This window comes from Myotis myotis, unplaced genomic scaffold, assembly GCF_014108235.1.
Source record: "Myotis myotis isolate mMyoMyo1 unplaced genomic scaffold, mMyoMyo1.p scaffold_m19_p_10, whole genome shotgun sequence".
In the NCBI taxonomy this organism is placed as follows: domain Eukaryota; kingdom Metazoa; phylum Chordata; class Mammalia; order Chiroptera; family Vespertilionidae; genus Myotis; species Myotis myotis.
In genome coordinates, this window is record NW_023416314.1 from 70,121,314 (window position 1) to 70,140,588 (window position 19,275).

At 41.2% G+C, this 19,275-nt stretch overlaps 1 pseudogene; it reads right to left on the bottom strand.

Moving 5' to 3' along the window:
* Positions 1-6,412: 6,412 nt before the first annotated feature.
* LOC118665502 lies at positions 6,413-6,872 on the bottom strand (annotated as a pseudogene).
* Positions 6,873-19,275: the final 12,403 nt, after the last annotated feature.

Here is a 19,275-nt window from a genome sequence, read left to right on the forward strand (position 1 = left end):
GGATTTAAAGGGATGTTTTTATCAGTTATCATTTTCTAAAGAAAATATCTTTTTATTGGTTTTAGAGAGGAAGGGAGAGGGAGAGATAGAAACATCAATGATGAGAGTCATTGATTAGCTACCTTCCGCACACACCACACTGGGTATTGAAGCCACAACCAGGGTATGTGCCCTGACAGGGAATCAAACCGTGACTTCCCAGTTCATAGGTCAATGTTCAACCACTGAACCACGCTGGCTGGGCTATCAATTAGCTTTTGATATACAATGGGTAATCTCATGAGCTCAGTGATTTATATCATAACGTATTTATTGCACATGTATATGTGTCCAGCCTGGATTGAATAGATGGCTTTGCTGATCTTGGCTGGTCTCTGCTGGAATGACTAGGGTGATTCAGTTCTGTTCCATGTGCCTATCATCCTCCCACATGCCAGCCCTGGGATATTCTCATGGTGATGGCAGAATGTAGGAAAGCAAACAGAAGCAGGCATGCCTTCTTGAAGCCCCACTCTGGAACTGGCACAGGGTCAATCCCACCTCATTCTCTAGGCTTAAGCAATTCACATAGTCAATATCCAAATCTGTGTAGATTAGAAACTATCATGATTCTACTTACAGATGAGGGATTGGAAATTCAGAGGGTTAACCAGCTATTCAAGATCACATAGCTCTTGGGTGGGGGAGATGGTGTCCAAATGCAGACAGAGAAACTCTGCCAGAGCCAGTATTCTAAGAACAATGCTAACTACCCTCTTTGTGTCCACGAAAAAGAAAACCACGCAACCTCACATGGTTGACGCTCATTATATGAGTCCCTTAAGATCAGAATTAACCAATCAACCTTTCTGAGGAAAGAGAAGTATATTGGGTAATGAAGATGACGCTTGAAAAAGTATAGGCACAAATTGACACCAAAGGCATGGCAACAACAACAAAAAATAGACAAATTGGACTTTATGAAAATTAAAAACTTATACATCAGAGGACATTATAAATAGTGAAAAGGTGATTCACAGAATAGGAGAAATATTTATAAATATGATAAGAGATTGATATACAGAATATATAGAAAACTTCCCAAACTCACTAACTAATCTGATTTAAAAATATGTGCAAATAATTTGTGAAAGACTTGAATAGACATTTCTCCAAAGATACACAAATAGCTAATAAGCAAATGAAAAGATATGCAGCATAATTAGTCATCAAGCAAATTAAAATAAAAACCACATTGATGTACCACCTCACAAAGTTGATATGGTCACGCACAAAATATTTCTTTTTTCAAATTCAGAAAGCAAACAAACAAACCTAAAAAATAACAAGTGTTGACAAGGATGTGGATAAAATAAATGGAATCCCTGTGCATTGCTGGTGGGAATATAAAAATAGTGTGGAAAGCAGTATCATGTGCCACAATCTTTATATGAATTACCTTGTTTAGTACAAAAAATCTTGTGAGGTTGGTGCAATTATTACTTGAGACAATATGAAGTGTAGATGCAAAATGATCAAGCCACTTAACCAAATTCATATAGCCTTCAGAAGTGAGGATCTACACCCTGGCAGCTGGACTCCTCTTATTCCTGCACAGTTCTATGGTTCGGCCCATGAGGAGGGGTGGAGAAGATACCATTATTGTCATTCAGACTGTTCAAAGGGAGACATCCAAGCAGAGGTCCAGGTGCTACTTACAGTCAGGCAGACCTCGGGCTCTCATTGTGAATCTATTACTATCTAACTTTGTTGCATTTGCCATTTCATTTCTCTGGCCTCAACTGTATAATCTCTAAAATGGGCACAATAATCCCTACCTAGCAGTATATCTGGCAGTGTTTAATAAGACCTTGAATAAGATCATATAAGTGAAAATGGTTTGTGCAAAATAAAGAAAAATGCATATTTTGTTTTTGTTATTATTGCTTTGGTTGGATTCTGTAACATAGCCAGATACACAGACTATATAGGTTTCTATGCTGCCACAGCCCAAAATAGCATCTTGGTTTTGTTGGTTTGTTTTTAGTTCTCATCTGCCCATGGGACTCACTAAATATATGGCTGACAATCTAGTTTGGTTTCTCTGGCATTTCAACATCCACCTAGAGTTTATACTATTCTCTATCCTTTGTAGAATCTCTGCCTCCTGGTTAATGTAATCTCTCACTATCTTTTTTATCATCTGGAGGCAAAAGATGGGCACCTAGAAGGGCCTAGAGATGAGAAAATAAAGGATACTTTTTACTCCTGGCAGTTTGAGTCAGTCATATGGGAAGGAGGGCTTGGTTAGAGGTCAAAGGGTAGCCTTGAAGAAATGCCAGGTGGGAAGCACAGGAAGGCAGGGAGCTAAGAAGCAGGAGGATGGGCAGCAGGATGGAAAGCAGTCCTAACAAGACCCTGGGTTCTAGGCAGTGAAGGGTGAAGGCCACAGTGATGGTGGCTTCAGTCTCCTTTGCAGTGCATGGTGTGTGGTGCAAGGAGGGAAGTGATGTTTAGTGTGGCTTAAAATGAACTTCGCTGGGCTTGACTAGCTCCAGCTTAAAAAGGGACCATTTGAATTGTAAGAGAAAACAGGCCTCAAGGTAAAGCAATGAAATGTGAGGATTTCCCTTCAGCAATAGGAAGCACCTGTCACGAGATGCCTGTCTGTCCACCAGTCCTGAAATCCCACCAGTGGGAGGCCCTACCTGTGGGTGCCAGCTCTCAAAATGCAGGGGCTCTCGGAGGTTCCAAGGAAACACCGACTGCACCTGGACGTTCAAGCAGAAAATTGAAATACCTTTGGGTCCAGTTAGAACCCTTCCTGCTTTTCAGCTGCCTGACTTTTGCAGAAACAAACTCAGGATCTTAGAGTTTGCCCATCTGCTCAGCTATATTCAGGCTAAAGACCTTTTGAATCTGATTCCTAAAGAGCTTAACTCATTCTCCCAAATAAGCTAGAATGTGAGAGCTGAGAGCATCCTGGGAAGCGGATGCCTTCTTCACTTTTATTATATTCATTAGAAGCTTCTATAAGTCACTGGGGCATCCAAATTAGCTTTTAATGATGAACTCCAATAACAAAACTGAAAAGAGTGGGTGGAAGGGGAATGGAATGAAACCCTGGGATATCTTTCTGACATCTCCACAGAGTCAATTATTTACTGACTAGAGGCCCAGTGCACGGATTCATGCACATTGAAAGGAAATTAATTAGAAGGTGGACGGTGGGGTGGGACTGGGCGAGAAGGCCAGGCACACCCTGGAGCCAATCTCCCATGGTCCCTCCCCGGCCTCTCCCCAGCTGGCAGCACCTGGGGCGGTGCCAGGGCTCGAAGGGCATCTGTGGAGTGAGCTGGGTCCCTCTGACAGGTGGGGTTCCTCGGCCTGGCCTGCAAGGATCAGGCCAAAACCAGCAGTCCGACATTCCCCAAGGGGTTCCGGAGTGCGAGAGGGCACTCTGCAAAGTTGCTGTTGCTTGGCAGCTCCTGTGTTGAGAGTCTGCCCCTTGGTGGTCACTGTGTGTCATAGCTACCGGCTTTTATTATTTACTGATGCTTGAAGCAGGATATGACCCTGGGTGCCGGAAGCCAATTCCAGCATGTCATAATTGCAAGAGTTTCATCGAAAGGTTGATAGAGCTTGGGGACTCAACAAGGGCTGAGTCACATATGTTGTCGCCTGTTGGGAATGGCTAAAGGCATTTCCCCAAACCTGCAAAGGATGAGTGCTTGCTGCCAGACAGCTCAGGGCATCTTAATCTACATGTTATTGCCTCCTACTGGCCAAACACCTGAACAGCTGTAGGCAAATTCCCCCATTCTGACAATGCTTGTGTATATGGAAACCTTACCCTTTGAAGTGTGTATCTCCACCTCGCCTTAGGACAGATTGTGTTACTAAAAAGCAAGGGGTCCTGAGACGAAGAGATCTTAGTTTCTTTAGCTAGGCTCTTCTGACCCCCAAATGCCTTTCAAAATGATGCTTTGTCTCTGGACTCTTAATTAAGTTACACACAGCCCTTCTCCATATTGCTGAACCCTTCTAGATGCTGGAACAAGAACCCCAGCACCTGGGAAAGTACTTAACTTTCTTTGACTCTGTTCTTTTGGTTATAAAATGGGAATTATAACATAATAGCACTTTTGAAACTATTAATTGTGCTAAGTGTATCTAAAGTATTTAGCACATTTTCTGGCACTTAGTACATATCACTGATGATTGTTGTCCCTGACTTCTGGTTTCTTTTTTCTTTTTCTTTCAGTTTATACAAATTAATCAACTGGATTCCTCCTCTATTCTCCTTACCTCTCATCCCCTATCATCATAACATATCAAATCATGTCCAATGGAAACTTCTCCATCATGAGATGCATTTCAGTCCTGGGGGACAAATCAGTGTCTTTTAGGATCCTATATAAATCTTACCTTATTCTCAATTTGATTAAGACTCAAATTTGGGGGCTATTGCCTCTGAAATATGGATCAGGGCTTTCAGCAGTGGGAGGAATAAGGAATTTATATAAACCAAGCCAGGTAACACACTCCTCATCACCAAATTGCATGAGGACACACCTCCTTCTTCTCTCTACACATTCTCTTCTCTGGGGAATTAAGGCCACAGCATTCTGATTTAAAACTATTTTTCAGTAATAAACCCTTGCTGCTGAGGATGGTGCCAAGAATACATGAGGTTATATAGTTAATGCAAAATATATAATTTTCTTCTTTTCAATAACAAGTATATTTTCTGGTTGTCCTTTTAGTTCTGCCTGTTATGACATGAGATAAAACTCTCAGATGGGAGTCATTTTTACATTTTTCAAGATGGCTCAGAAAGGGCCTGGGAGATCACAGCCATTGGGGGGTGTCTGCCTCTCCATCCTTCTCTTTGGTGAGTCGCTGTGGGACTCTGAGGGAGAGAACTGACCTTAGAAGTCACGGAGAACTAGGCTCCAGTCTTACCTCTCAGAGGTCACATGGCTTTGAGCAAATTATGTAACCTTTGGTTTAGTGCTCTCACCTGTAAATGCTAAACCATAGCCCTATGCTGAGAGCTGAGCTGAGGAGAGCCTGGCACAGGTTAATCCAATGATTGTCACTATCATGAGCCCTGATATTTGTATTTTTTAAAACGCTACAGGTGGTTCTGCTGCGAACCTGGGTATTAGATGTGAATAACATTAATCCCCTTTACTTCCATTTAGGCTGAAAAAGATCTAATATTCTATTTCACACTAACAGATCATTTCTTTAAATTGAATCATATAATTTCAGAATTTGAGTACGCCTTAAAGGTCATTGTTCAAAATCCTCCTTGATTTAGGATTTGTTTTTACAATTTTCCTGACTAGTGGTCTTTCAGTGATTAAACATCTACTGTTCTGTGAGAATTACTTGTATTGTTTCCCATTTTGTAATTTGGTCAGAGCTCCCTTTTCAGCTACTCAGAAAAAGTTGAATTTAATTTCTACACACACACACACACACACACACACACACACACACACACACACACACAGTGGGGCCTTGACTTACGAGTTTAATTCGTTCGGAGACTGAGCTCGTTAAGGAGCTCGTTAACTCAAATTACTCTATCAACTCAATGCAAAAAATCGGCTGAGAGACAGCTCGTATCTCAAAAACTCATTAGTCGGGACACTTGTAAGTCAAGGCCCCACTGTATATGGAGATGGCTATAGGGTCCCTTTGAGTAATTTCTTGTTCATAGTAATCAAAAAGCGATTTGCAAATTGGCTGATCATCAGACCTCTAAGGAACTTAAAAGGTATATAGCTTTCTGTGGCTGTTGCATCAGAATCACCCCAGTAGATCCCTGGAGTAGATTATTTTGAAACAAGTTCTTCAGGCGATTCTGTGAGTATAGGAATCTTCCCTTACCAGGGATTTCACCTAGGGGCAATAGTGCACCCGTAGGTGACAATATCTGGAGATCTTTTTTGGAAACAGTGTTCCATTCTACTATGACATAGCTTTGAGTCTCCTCACTATCATCCTCTAACCCACTATGTACATATCATAAATGCAATAGATCGAAAGGGCTAAACAGTCAGTTTCTGTTTTTAAAGAGCAGGTGAGGAAGTGACACATTCCATTTCAGGATGATTCACTCATAGAATTTCAGTTGTTTTATGTATGTATGTATGCATGCATGTATGTATGTATGTATGTATTTACTGCAAAAAGCTTTATTGTTTCATTTGGTCCAATGCATGGGAGAGGGCTACAGGGTGGTTAAAAGAATGGCTAGTAGGTTTGGGGAGAGGCTCAGGAAAAAGCCAGACACCAGGGGATGCAGAGGGGCCCTCAAAGGCCTCTGGGCTCCACAGGCTCCTAGTCATGCTTGAGGGTGAGCCTTTTGTCAAGATACTCGCCCAGCCAGGCCTGGGGGCCGGCAGCCTGCAGAGGTTAGTCAGGTGTTGCCCATCTTCTTGATGAGTTTCGCCTCCTCACCCAGGAAGTGGTTCTCCCGGAAGTCACTGAATTGAGGGTCTGAATGGGTAGAACCCAGGGCTTGCAGCTCCAAAAGGGCCTGGTTCAGGTTCCTCGCCAAGGCCAGGGCAGCTTCCGTGGCATTCTGAGTTTTGCCCACTCACTTGGGGAGGCCTCAGCACGTCCTGGAAGAGAATGCGGCCGCCATGCTGGTTTAAGAGATGTTCAGCGCCTCCGTGCTTCTTCTCCACCAACATGAGGAAGAAGTGGCCCACACCCTCGAGAGCCACATCATCCTGGTCAAAATAGAATCCCCGAGAGAGGTAGGTGTCGGGGGTCCGCAGGTGCAGGCTGGCTGGGCGGTTGACGGCAGCCTCCACCTGGGTGGAATAATTCTGACGAGTTTGGGAGGTCGTGGTTGTTTGGCAATATGGAGTTAAGGTTCAAAAAAACCAGTGTGTTGGCTGGTCTCAGAGGTGGTTCGGAAGGTGGTGACTGGGTAAGAGGCAGCAGAGTGGATGGAGGCTGGAGGAAGGGGCATCCCTGGGTCTCTTCTGTCCAAATACTGTTGAAGCAAGAAGCAGATCCAGGAGCACCGAGGGCACTTCCCAGGTGTTCCTAAGTTCAGCAAAAATTCTCATGACCCTATAACAGTGGTCAGCAAACTCATTAGTCAACAGAGCCAAATATCAACAGTACAATGATTGAAATTTCTTTTGAGAGCCAAATTTTTTAAACTTAAACTATATAGGTAGGTACATTGTTATTAACTTAGTTAGGGTACTCCTAAGGCTTAGGAAGAGCCACACTCAAGGGGCCAAAGAACCGCATGAGGCTCGCGAGCCGCAGTTTGCCAACCACGGCCCTAGAAGAACTCAGTAAATAATATTGGCACAAACCTTTTAAAAAAAATCCTCACCAAGGATATTTTTTCCATTGATCTTTAGAGTGAGTGGGAGAGCAGAGGAGGAGAGGAAGAGAGAGAGGGAGAGAGAGAGAGAGAGAGAGAGAGAGGGGGGTGTACATCAACTGATTGTCTCCCGCACCCCAACTGGGGCCTGGGATGTAACCAGCAACCAAGGTACAGGCCCTTGACCTGGAATCGAAGCCATGACCCTTCCATCCACAGGCTGATGCTCCAACCACTGAGAGAAAATGGCCAGGGTGGCACAAAACTTTTAAAAAAAATACATATTAGCTCTCCCAAGAGAAACCTGCAAAATGACTTTTCATACTGGGCGCAAGGATTTCCTTTCTAAGTACTTTGATGTGAAGAGGCCTTTGGGGATTTGGAGATCTCTTTTCTCCTTCCGCAAACACTGACTCTCAAGATTATTGTCTCTCTATGGACTTACAAAAAGTTAATTAACACTTGAGCAATAGTTTTATTGTTTATATATATATAAATATATACCCTCCCACTGAAACATTAAAACATTGTGAGGTTTGGTGGAGCAGTTCCAGGTATGATTTGCGTAAGAGAAAGGAAAACTATAGGAGTGAGAGACTCAATGTACAGACAGATAATGGCCAGACCATATATAAAAATGGAACTCTGACCCATGGTCTGCAGCAACTAGCTCAGGAAATGGACCCATTAATTATCGACAGCAACCAGCCTGGGAAGCCAGCTCCTATAAATCAGACTTCTTGGAAGTGAGGCTGCTATCTCTAGCAACAAGCCCAGGCAACTAAATAAAAACCCCTGTGACAATCGGCCTAAAATGGCCAGGACTTGGTTGATAACACAGCTTCCCTAACTTTGTCCCTGCTTCCAATTTAGGGGCAACTAGAAATAACCAAATATGTTTTCCTAACTAGTCATGTAGGATGCCCCGCCAGCTAGTTTGCCTGCTGCCAGCCTTCAACAAGGGCACTCCTGAATCCCATGCTTTTTTCACTAAAAAGTTTTTCCATCTCTTCCCTGGCTTTGAATCTCTGCCAACCCAAATGGTGGCACCTGACTCCCTTGAAAGAGCAAGCTCTGAATCATCAACTTTTGCTCATTTTCATCTGATTGGTCTTCACGTATTTCCATAGGAATTTAATATTTTAAATAGTATTCTTCCCCCAAAAAACCCATTATTTTATTTAATCCTCATGATGATGTCAGAGGAAGGTTATATTAAACCCAGTTAGGTGATGAAGAAAAGGAGGCTTAGAGTTTTTAGGAAAATTATCCAAAGTCTTACAGTTAGATAATGGTTGTGCTGGGATTTGAATCTAGAATATATGAGTTCCTCCCTTCCTCCAATAGTCTCACACTTGATTCCCAGGCTTCTAACTTCTGTGTTTGAATTATGATTGTGGCTCAATTCTTACCTCTACAATTTAAAGCATGGCCTTGCTTTCCCTCTAATAATTTTGGATTCTTTGCCCCAACCCAGTTCTCACCATGCCAAAGTTATGTTATAGCTGGCTTCCTGCAACCCCAGATAACATAGCATGTCCCCAAGGAATGGGGGCAGGTGTCTTTACAAGTTTGCCTTCACCCGATGAGAGAGATGGGATCCCTTAGATATAAACAACCATGGTTCAGAGTATCATGGACCCCCCGCCCACACACACACACACACACACACACACACACACACACGCGCGCGCGCGCGCACATGCGCACACCGTGTGTGTATCCCTTGGTTACTTGAGGCCATCTGGGAAGAGGTGGCTCATTCAGTGAAAGTATTACCTGTTGCCTGAAGTTATAGGATAAACTCTGCAGAGCACATATTTCATAATTTCACTTCCATCACTCTCCACCCACAACAGTTTTGCTCAGCAATTTTTCCTGCCACAGTAAAGTTCCTAAATGAAATGTGCGATTGGGATGCTTGATCTGGGCCAGACAAGAAATGAACAGAATTGAGTTTCAGAAAGAAAGGATGAGAGGTGGTGGCAGTCAGCAGTAAGACTGAATCAAAGTGGAAGTCAGCATTGAGATGTGAGATGTGTCCTGGAATGTCAAAGGGGCAGGCATGGGGTTCAACAGGATGGAAGAGACTAACAAAGTGACTCCAAGCTGTGACTGTTGAGAGGGAATTTCCTGTTCATGCTCTATAATGATATGGAAATAGATCTGCTTTAGTGTGGCTGATGCTGGGGAAGAGGAAAGAAATGGGGAACTTTCTGAAAGATCACAAGTCCTTCAGCTTACAGTCAGCCCCAAGGGGCTCCTCAAACTCATTACAATGCAGCCATCTTGCCCTTTAAGATATGTTTCAGCACTGATGGCTAAACTTGACCTTTTGTATAAGTGTATGGGAAGTTGCCAGGACCATGCCGCTGTTGACTAAAGGAATGACAGAGATGAGATAGATGAAAACCATAGATGTGCCTTTAATCATTTTGCATTTTACAAGCTCACACAATAAAAAGTGTGCTCAGTCTTCGGAGAAATCACGCCCAGGAAAGAGGGATTGCATTAAGGAGTAAATATCACTGGTTTTATCGGGCTTTGATTCTTGTCGCACTGTGGTTCTAGAACCAGCCACAAAGGCAAGACTTTGCAAAGTCCCCGCCTATCGGGTCTGCAAAAGAAACTCAGAGGTTTGTGAAGGGTTTCAGCTGCTGGGTTGCTGTCTGGAGGAGTTTTCTTTTCTTTCATATCAGATCAGCAGTTGGGGCGGGGAAGGCAGCCTTTATGACGTTTAAAAGATAAGTTCAAAGACACAAACCCTGCTGTTGCAGGTTTGCCTTCTCTGTTTTGATCCCAGATCTGTGTCTCTTACCATTTAATGAATAGATATATCCCGGGTTTCTGCCACATCAAAAGGTTATAAAGTTGCAATCTCATCCAGATGAGTATTTTGAGACCACTGAGTGTTTTGAATAAGACACATGATTATTTTAAAACACAAGATAAAGGAAAAACCAGCTGAGCAATAACAAAGCTTCACGTGCTGTTCAGAAATAGTAATAACTGATTTTATTGAGCACTCCCTGAAGGCCAGGAGCGAGGCCAAGCACCTTTTATACATTATTTGGATTGCTGTCTCTGTGAGTTGCTCTCCTACATCATCATTTAGGAGCACATGCCTACTGCTTTGAAATTTCAGGTCAGGAACAGGGATTAGTGAGCTGGCTGGTGTAGCCTAGAAAATAAGCTGCATAAGCAGAAGTAGAGGGAAAAGAATACAATTTGAAACCTGGAGCCTTGAGTTCTAAACAGTTCTAACTCAACCACAAATCACAGTTTCCTTGCTCACCTGGTCCACTTTAGAGAGGTAAGGAGACGATCATATGAATGAGCGTATGGAAAATGCTTTGAACGCTTGAAAGACTAAAGAAATACAAGGGTAGATATTTAAATTATTAGATATTAATTTTATCGGCATGCCAACTTATTATTTTCTCAGTGTATTATTTCTGAGTTCTCTATCTCTACCTATGACTGTGGACTAGTTATTTTCTTCTTGAACTTCTACAAGTGTTTACTTGATATAGGCATACATCCCTCAGAGATATTGCATGTTCTGTTCCAGACCAGCACAATGAAGTGAGTTGTAATCTTATTGCTGGTGGAAAATCTCGCCTTCAATTTGTAAAAAACAGTATCTGTGACATGCAATAAAGTAGGCTGCATAAGACAACGTATGCCTGTATAGTTTGAAGTTATATTATTAATGTCTAATGATTCCTGATTATATCATTGACTTTTTATTTTAATGGTTATGAGTAGCCCCACTCATTGTCCCAATTTCTACATATACTTGAGTTTCTGGTTTTGTTTAAAAAAAGAAAAGAACACTGGGCTATTTTAAGCAGCAATAACAACAGAAACAACAAAAATAGAAAGTAGCTGACAATCAAAGGAGAAGCTCTGACGGACCATGTTTGGAGAAGCTTAGGATAAAGGGGCCTGAGAAGATTTGTGTGAGAAGTAGCAGGGTGCCAACATCAGGAGGTATGAAATCAAATTATTTTCATCCTGTGTCACCCATCTCGTGATTTAAATTCTAGGGGGGAAAGCATTTTATTGGCCTAGACTGAGTAAAATTTTCACTTCTTAGCCAATTGCAAAGCGATCTTTGTTGACAGTCCCAGAATGCTGCATCCAAAGTGAGAAAGGTGAATTTTTTTTTTTTAATTTCTTTTATGTTGTTATTGATTTCAGAGAGGAAGGGAGAGGGAGAGAGAGATAGAAACATCAATGATGAGAGAGAATCATCAATTGGCTGCCTCTTGCATGCCACATACAAGGGGTCGAGCCCACAACCCAGGCATGTACCCTGACTGGGAATCGAATTGTGACCCCCCCTGGTTCATAGGTCAACACTCAACCATTGAGCCACAGTGGCCAGGCGAGAAAGGTAAACTCTTAAAGAAAAATCAATTTACTGTTAACAGAAGCAGAAATGGACACAGAAGAGGCTAAAATCAACACAACTGCAAGTGCTAAACATAATTTAGCTGCCAAAAATATATAATTTTATCATCCACATTATATAAAAGCCCAAACATGATTATGTATTAGTCAGTGTGGAGTGCTATAACAGACTGGATGGCTTAAAAGTATAGAAACTTATTTTCTCACAGTTGTGGAGTCCAAGATTAAGGTGGTGTCTGATTTGGTCCTTGATAAGGTCTCCTTCCTGGCTTATAGAGGGCTGCCTTGTCCTCACATAGACTTTCCTCTGAGCAGGGCCCTCTTATAAGGCCACTGGTCCTATGGGATTAGGACCCCAACCTTATTTCCTCTAACTTTATCTCCTAAAGACCTATTGCCAAATACAGTCCCATTAAGGGTCAGAGCTTTATCATATGGTTTTTTGGGGAGGGTTCACAATTCAGTCCACAGCACACACATTTTAGCTTTTGGAGGGTAAAACTGCAGGCAATAGTAATAAGCAGGGATGTTATTAATATTTTCCATGAATATCTTTACATTTAAAAATCATTCATGTTATTGTTGGCTTGCATATAAACTCTACGCACTGCAGTAGATTATAGATGCATGCAAATTCTTAGCTACTCCTCCCTTTACAAGAGAGTATCACTCCCCTTTCCTTGAATCTGGCTGACCTTAGTAATTTGTTTAAACAATAGATTTGGGAGAAGGGACATCCTGGAACTTCTGAAATGCAGCTTCTGTCAGTCTTTGGAACACCTGCTCCTGCAGTTGCTGTGAAAGAAGTCCGTCTACATGAAACCCAGCATGCTCTGAGAAGCCCAAATCACACAAATGGTCTCTGAAGGATGAGTCACATTGTAGAGCAAGACAAGCTGAGTCAAACTAAGTTGCCACACATGTGCATGATAAGGCCCTTTTGAAAGGGGAGCCTACATTCCTGGCTACTTTCACCCTGCCAAGCCCTCCCCCAAATTTTTACACACAGAATCACGAGGGAAAACAATGTTTTAGCCCTGGCTGGTGTGGCTCAGTTAGTTGGAGCATTATCCCATCCACCAAGAGATGGTGGGTTTGTTCCCAGTCAGGGCGCATTCCTAAATTGCAGGTTTAATCCCAGTTGGGATACATACAGGAGGCAACAAATCAATGTCTCTGTCTCTCCCTCTCTCCCTTTCTCCTTTCCTTTCTCTAAAAATCATAACATTTATAAAAAAAGATTTAAAAACACAGAACAATTCTATATTCTCTTGGTTAAAGGCTGTTTCCTCCATTCTCTAAAGATAAATTTCTTCAAAAAGGTGGAACACAAATGATGCCTCTTAGATGTCATGGATGAAAGCTGTATCTAGCATTCAGATGGAAAAGACTCTTCTTTGGAACTGTAGCTATGCAGGAGTTTACATATGTCATGATAACACAGTTAAAAGTTTCATTTTATTAAAAAGCAAGTAGGAATTACGGCTTTTCTCCAAATAGAATAACAACGAACAAATGCATTTGCCTCAAACTACAGAAAATATGGGGGATGTAACTGTTCACTTTATTATGCCTTTCACATGGAATATTTTGAAGAAGACAAACAGCAATTGTAAGATTGGAAAGAGAGATTAGCATTTACTTGAAATAAATGGCAATTAACAATGATGACAATGTGATTTATACTAATTGAGATTAAGTCAGACAGCATGGCGACATTAGTAATCATTTGGAGTGCTGTATTACTCATTATGCTGTGCTTTGTAAACATCTCTCTTGAAATTAAAAAATAATTAGTAGTATTTTAGTCATTTAATTCAGTCTAATTAGGATTTTAGAAAATCTACAGACCTGCTGTTGAAAGCCTATCCCATTTTGAATTTGAGAAAACACATTCCTTTAAAAAATATTTTCTAGTGCAAACTCTTTCTTTCTTGATCTCTAGTCTCCATAAAAAAGAAAAGAGGTAAATGGCATAATTAGAAGCAATAGTTAGGAATTTACTCAAATTGAGCTAAATTGAAAAATTCAATCTATCATAATTTGTGGAAGATGCATTTTAATCCATTTTTCCCCTTGGTGTGAGAAGAAAGCATATTTTTTCAATTGCCTAAAGGAAGAATATACTAATTTTTTTTTTTGGTCTAGTCCAGTAGCACTGAAGAGTGTATGTCAAAAGAAAAGGAAAGATAAAAGCTTTAGCCAGAGTGGTTGGATGGGATTTGGAATATAGAAAATTAAGTATATCACCAGGACTTCATGACTGGTGGTAATATTTGCTCTTTGTACTTGATGAAAGGAGGGAGCGAAAGCTCACCCTTCTGGGCCTTGTAAGTTGAAGGCAAGGCCAAGGAAGATGGCCTTTCTCTCTCTTAAATGCTGGGGCAGAACTGCGCACTTTCAGCCTGGGTTTTCCTTTGTACTTTGATGTTAGGGCTGATGATGGGGATGTTTGTCAGAAATGATGGAGGATGTATTCATCTGTTATTGCTGCTCTAACACATTACTACCAAAGTGGTGGCATAAAGCAACACAGATTTGTTATCTTGCATGTCTGAAAGTCAGAAGTCCAGAATGGGGCTCACTGGGCTAAAATCAAAATATGAACAGGGCTGTGTTCCTTCCGGAGATGGAGAATCTGTGTTCTTGTCTTTTCTGGTTTGTATAATCCACTTGCAGTCTGAGCTCATAGCCTCATTCTCTCTTCAAAGCCAGAAATTGTATCACTCTGACCTCTACTTTCATGGTTATATCTCTTCCTCTGACTCTAACCCTTCTCTTTTTCCTCTTTCACTGAAGGCCTCTTGTAATAATACTGAGCCCATCTGAATAACCCAGGACCATTACTTGCATTTCAAGTTAATGAGGAAACTTAATTCCATCTGTAACCTTAATTTCCTTTTCCATCACAACATATTCCTACATTTCAGGGATTAGGATGTGGACATTGTTGGGAATTGTTATTGTCTAGCACAGTAAGGTAAGAGAACTGTTGGGTAGGACTAAGGCCAGGGAAAGCAGGTATTCCTAGTTAAAAATCTATGCCTGTCAATCTCAAAGTTTTCCAAGGCTTCTGTATACATCCTTTTTAAAAAGTGGCAAATGGGCCCTGACCGGTTTGGCTCGGCCGGTAGAGAGCGTCGGCCTGCGGACTGAAGGGTCCCGGGTTTGATTCCGGTCAAGGGCATGCACCTTGGTTGTGGGCGCATCCCCAGTGGGGAGAGTGCAGGAAGCAGCTGAATCAATGTTTCTCTCTCATCAATGTTTCTAACTCTCTATTCCTCTCCTTCTCCCTTCCTCTCTATAAAAACTCAATAGAATATATTAAAAAAAATAAAAGTGGCAAATGGAAAACAAAGAACCATTGTGATAGATATGGCTCCCACCAAACAGTGCTGCAGTAAAGCGGGCGGAGTTATAGGGAAACATTCCCCTTTCCTTAGGTAATGCAGGGAAGGGAAACGCAAATTATTTCTGCCCTCCTAAATTCTTCTGCCTAGACTAAGAATCAAACTAACATGAGGCAGAATCTGGGCAGTCTCATAACCCACTGCAGCCAGCAGCATGTCTCTGAAACCATGTGATGTGACTTTCAAGAATAGGTCATAAAAGGTAATGAAGCTACCACTTTGATCTGAGCCAATCCATGAGAAGTCCCTCTGTTTTGAGGCTGCCCTACTCTGAAGGAATAACTGGCCACACGGAGGACAAATGTGGGTGTTCCAGCCAACAGCCTGCATCGACCCCAGACAAGTGAGTGAAGCTGCCACCAAATTCCATTCTCCAAGAGTTGCTCCTGGCCTTTGAGCCTTCCCAGTTGAAGTTGCAAACTGTGGAGCCCAGACAAGACTTCACTGCTATGCCTGTCCAAACCCTGACCCAGAAAATCGGTGAACATAATAAAAGGACTGTATTATGCCACTGTGTTTTGGGGTGATTAATGCAGAAGTAGTCACTGGCATCTCAGTTCTCTTACACCTAAAGTAAGGATAATTTGGCTCACTTCCTTGAAAGCATTAAAGCTTAAATGAGTATGTTAAATTACTTTATACTATAAAAGCTTAAAAAAAAAAGAAAACGTAAGGATTACTGAGTGTTCATAATGAACATATTAGAAAATGCTTTGAAGAGTTTTACATGTATTAACTCTTAATCCTCACTACGAACCCACAAATCAGATGAACAAACTGAGACTCAAAGAAAATAAGTAACTTGCCTGAGGTCTGATACCTAATAAGTAGGTGTGATGTGATTTGAACTCGGCTATGTTACTCCAGAGTCTGCACCCTCAATATATAGCATATATAATTTCTGAAGTAGAAAGAGGAGGGTGGGAATGATTTTTAAAAGCGATAAGTTGAGTTCTAGTTTTACTCATGCCCTTAGTATGTGACCAGGAGTCACTATACTGTCTCAGCATCCACATTCCTTGACTTGGGAATGTGATTGCCCGAACCTCACTGGATGTTGGTAAGGATCACATGGGACAATGCATGTGGCAGCTCTCTGAAGTCTGTGTAACTATAAGGGGTTACCATCCTCACTCCTGGTGGAGAACCTGGTGTGTGATGTACTTGGAAACCAAACTGGGACTCCTGAAACGAAGCTCTGAATCTGAAGCCGTGCTATCCTTCCTGCTCTTCTGATGAGTACTCTGTGTATTGTTGAAAATCCAGGATCTCACCGTTTCATTTACTTTTTTTTTTTTTTGCATCAGAGATGGCTTTAACAATATGCCCTCCTAGATGACCGGAGAGGAGGTGGGCCTTTTTTGACTCTCTCCTGCACGTGGGGGGGTCTCTGTTTCTCAGCTCTGACTTTATGCTTTTTACCCAAACGAAGACATCCAGTCAGCACTTAGATTTTGAGAAAGGGGCTGAGCAGCGCAGAGCTGGCCCCAGCAGAAGTTCCGATTCTTTTCACCAGATCTCAAAGCTTGTCTGACACACTCGGTTCTTGCACTTCTCTGCCCCTTATTCTCCAAGGCCACCTCTTTTACAGGGGTTCCTCCTTCAGCTTTAAATATCATCAATAGGCAGCTTCTTTGGTTTAATTCTAAGCACTTTTCTCTTTGCACATTTTAGGATTGCCACTCAGTCTTAACCGCTCAGTGAAGTTCCAGGTTTCTTACCTATTCTTGGAACCTACCTGCCAGCCAGCCGGTGTGGCTGGCGCTACTCATCAGTTCAGATCAGGATCCTCATGTGGGGGCAATAGTCGGCAGTCTGGGTAACTAGTCCTTCTTGTAAGAGAGCGAATTGGATGGTAATGCAATCTTCACCACTCTCTTTGTTGTTTTAGTTTTAATAAGACTATGCTTGTTAGTTGTAATTAGATGTCAATTTTATTAACTTCACTGTTTTAACAGGATAGCAAAAATGAATATATTCCATTAAATGCTAACTTTTGTGTGTGCTATTTAGATCTCCCAGATAAATTAAGGCTTGTCTATTGACTTTAGTTAGTGAGTAGTAGAAATGAGAGAACAGAGTCCGAAAATTAGAGGGACTCACAGTTACAGAGGAGTGGAGGAGTGTAAAGGCAATTTAACTAAGTTAAATTGAATTTTAAAGACCATAAAGAGACCAGCTGGGGCCTTGGGGAGGGGAGGGATATAGTCATTGCAATGGTGAGGAACATGAACAGTCTAGTACAGCAGGGAAGGGCTTGGAGGTGCTGTGGCAGAGGAGTGCTGTAATTTGACTGTGAGCACAAAGCATGCCAATGAAGAGTCTTGTAGCAGTTGAGGAGAGATTGGAAAGATTTCCAAGGAAATCTTGGGTTGTGCCTGTATGTCTGTGTGCGCGTCAGAAAGTTCTCTTTAGGTCCCCCTGAACTGTCATGGACCCTGAGTTCCTGGGTTTCAGAAACAAGCGAATACAGCAGGGTTCTTCAGTCTTGGCGCTGGTGACATTTTAGGCCAGATGGTTCTTTGTTGGGGGGCAGGCATCCAGCGCTCTGTGGATGGTTAGCCGCAGCCCTGGCCTCTACCCACCAGATGCCAGCAGTAAGTACGCCCCATCTGTGACAACCAAGAACGTCTCCAGACATCACCTAGTGTCCTCTGAGGTAAAGAAATTAACTTTACCGATGCTACTCTGGTATTTTGGTAGGCTTACTTTGTGTCAGGCACTCCCTTATCTTTCTCAATTCATCTATATTTGTGTAGATACAGCTTTAGAATTGATTACTGGACTTCAAGATGCTGTGTGAAAGGACATGCCTATGTGAATTTGATGTTGGAAAATTACCTTGAAAAAATAATTATACCATTTTGTGCTCCCACCAACTTTATATGAATGCTTTCTTCTCACTAATACTTTTTAGAATGGTACCTCATTGTTGTTTTAACTTACATAGAACTTGTTTATTGATACATTGAGGACCTTGTATTTGTGTTATGTTTTATCTTCTGCAAATTTGTTCTATTTCTCTTTGGTCCATTTTCTTCTTAGGATTTCAAAATTTTTCTTGCTATAGGCATATTTTACTGCTAACAATGCTAATCTTCTGGTTTTCACTGATATTACAATTTTTTTTCTCTTTTTAAAAAATTTTACCCTCTCATTTTGATGGCCCCTCATTTTGTTATTTTCTGTAATAATGTTAAAAAAATTTTTCCTATGTAGTCCCACTATTGTCACACTACAATTAACTATACCCACCTTGAGATGATAAAATAATTATCCAATATTTTATTCTAGGGTTTTTAAGACTTATAAAAAAAATCTAATCTCAATGGACTTATTTTGGTATAGGTTATAAGGTTAATATCTATTTTTTCCCTCAAATATTGTCAAGTCCAAACATAATCTATACTAAGCTCATTTATTATTTTTTATTCCATTGTTTTACTTGAAAAATTTTAAAATTACTAATAGATTGTTTTTAAAACTGATAGAGATAATACTAATTCATTATGTTTACTTATTTTTAACATTTTGAGTGTATTTCTGAAACACATTTGTAATATAGGTATGAGAAGGTAAGTTTAAAAAGGCAGATAGAATTAGGTGCCTAAAGTTAAAAGTTTACTTTTTTAAAAATGACCTTTGATTGTACAGGATAAGATACATTTGACTGCAAACATTTGACTTACTCCCACTTGATACTTATGGGGTGATTTGAGTCCTATGATATGGGGGTTATTCCTGTATAATGATTCATAGGAGTAGTACTCTTCACTGCAAGTTACATGGCAAAAGGACCAGTAAATCTGCAATTCAACATTTTGTGTGAACTTACAATTGTTACTGTTACTGTTGACTTACAGTGGCTGAATATCAATGAGCATCCCCAAAGAGTCAAGTAACAAAGTGTCATGTGACAATGGGTCAAATTCCAGAGTCCTGCCATCAGGCAGGAATAAAGATGGGAAGTATGGCCAAGGTTTGACTACGATGGCTTAGGTTGGATTTTAAAAAAAATATATTTTATTGGTTTTAAGAGACAGAGGAAAAGAGAGAGAAATATTGATTTGTTGTTCCTCTGATGTATGCATTCATTGGTTGATATTT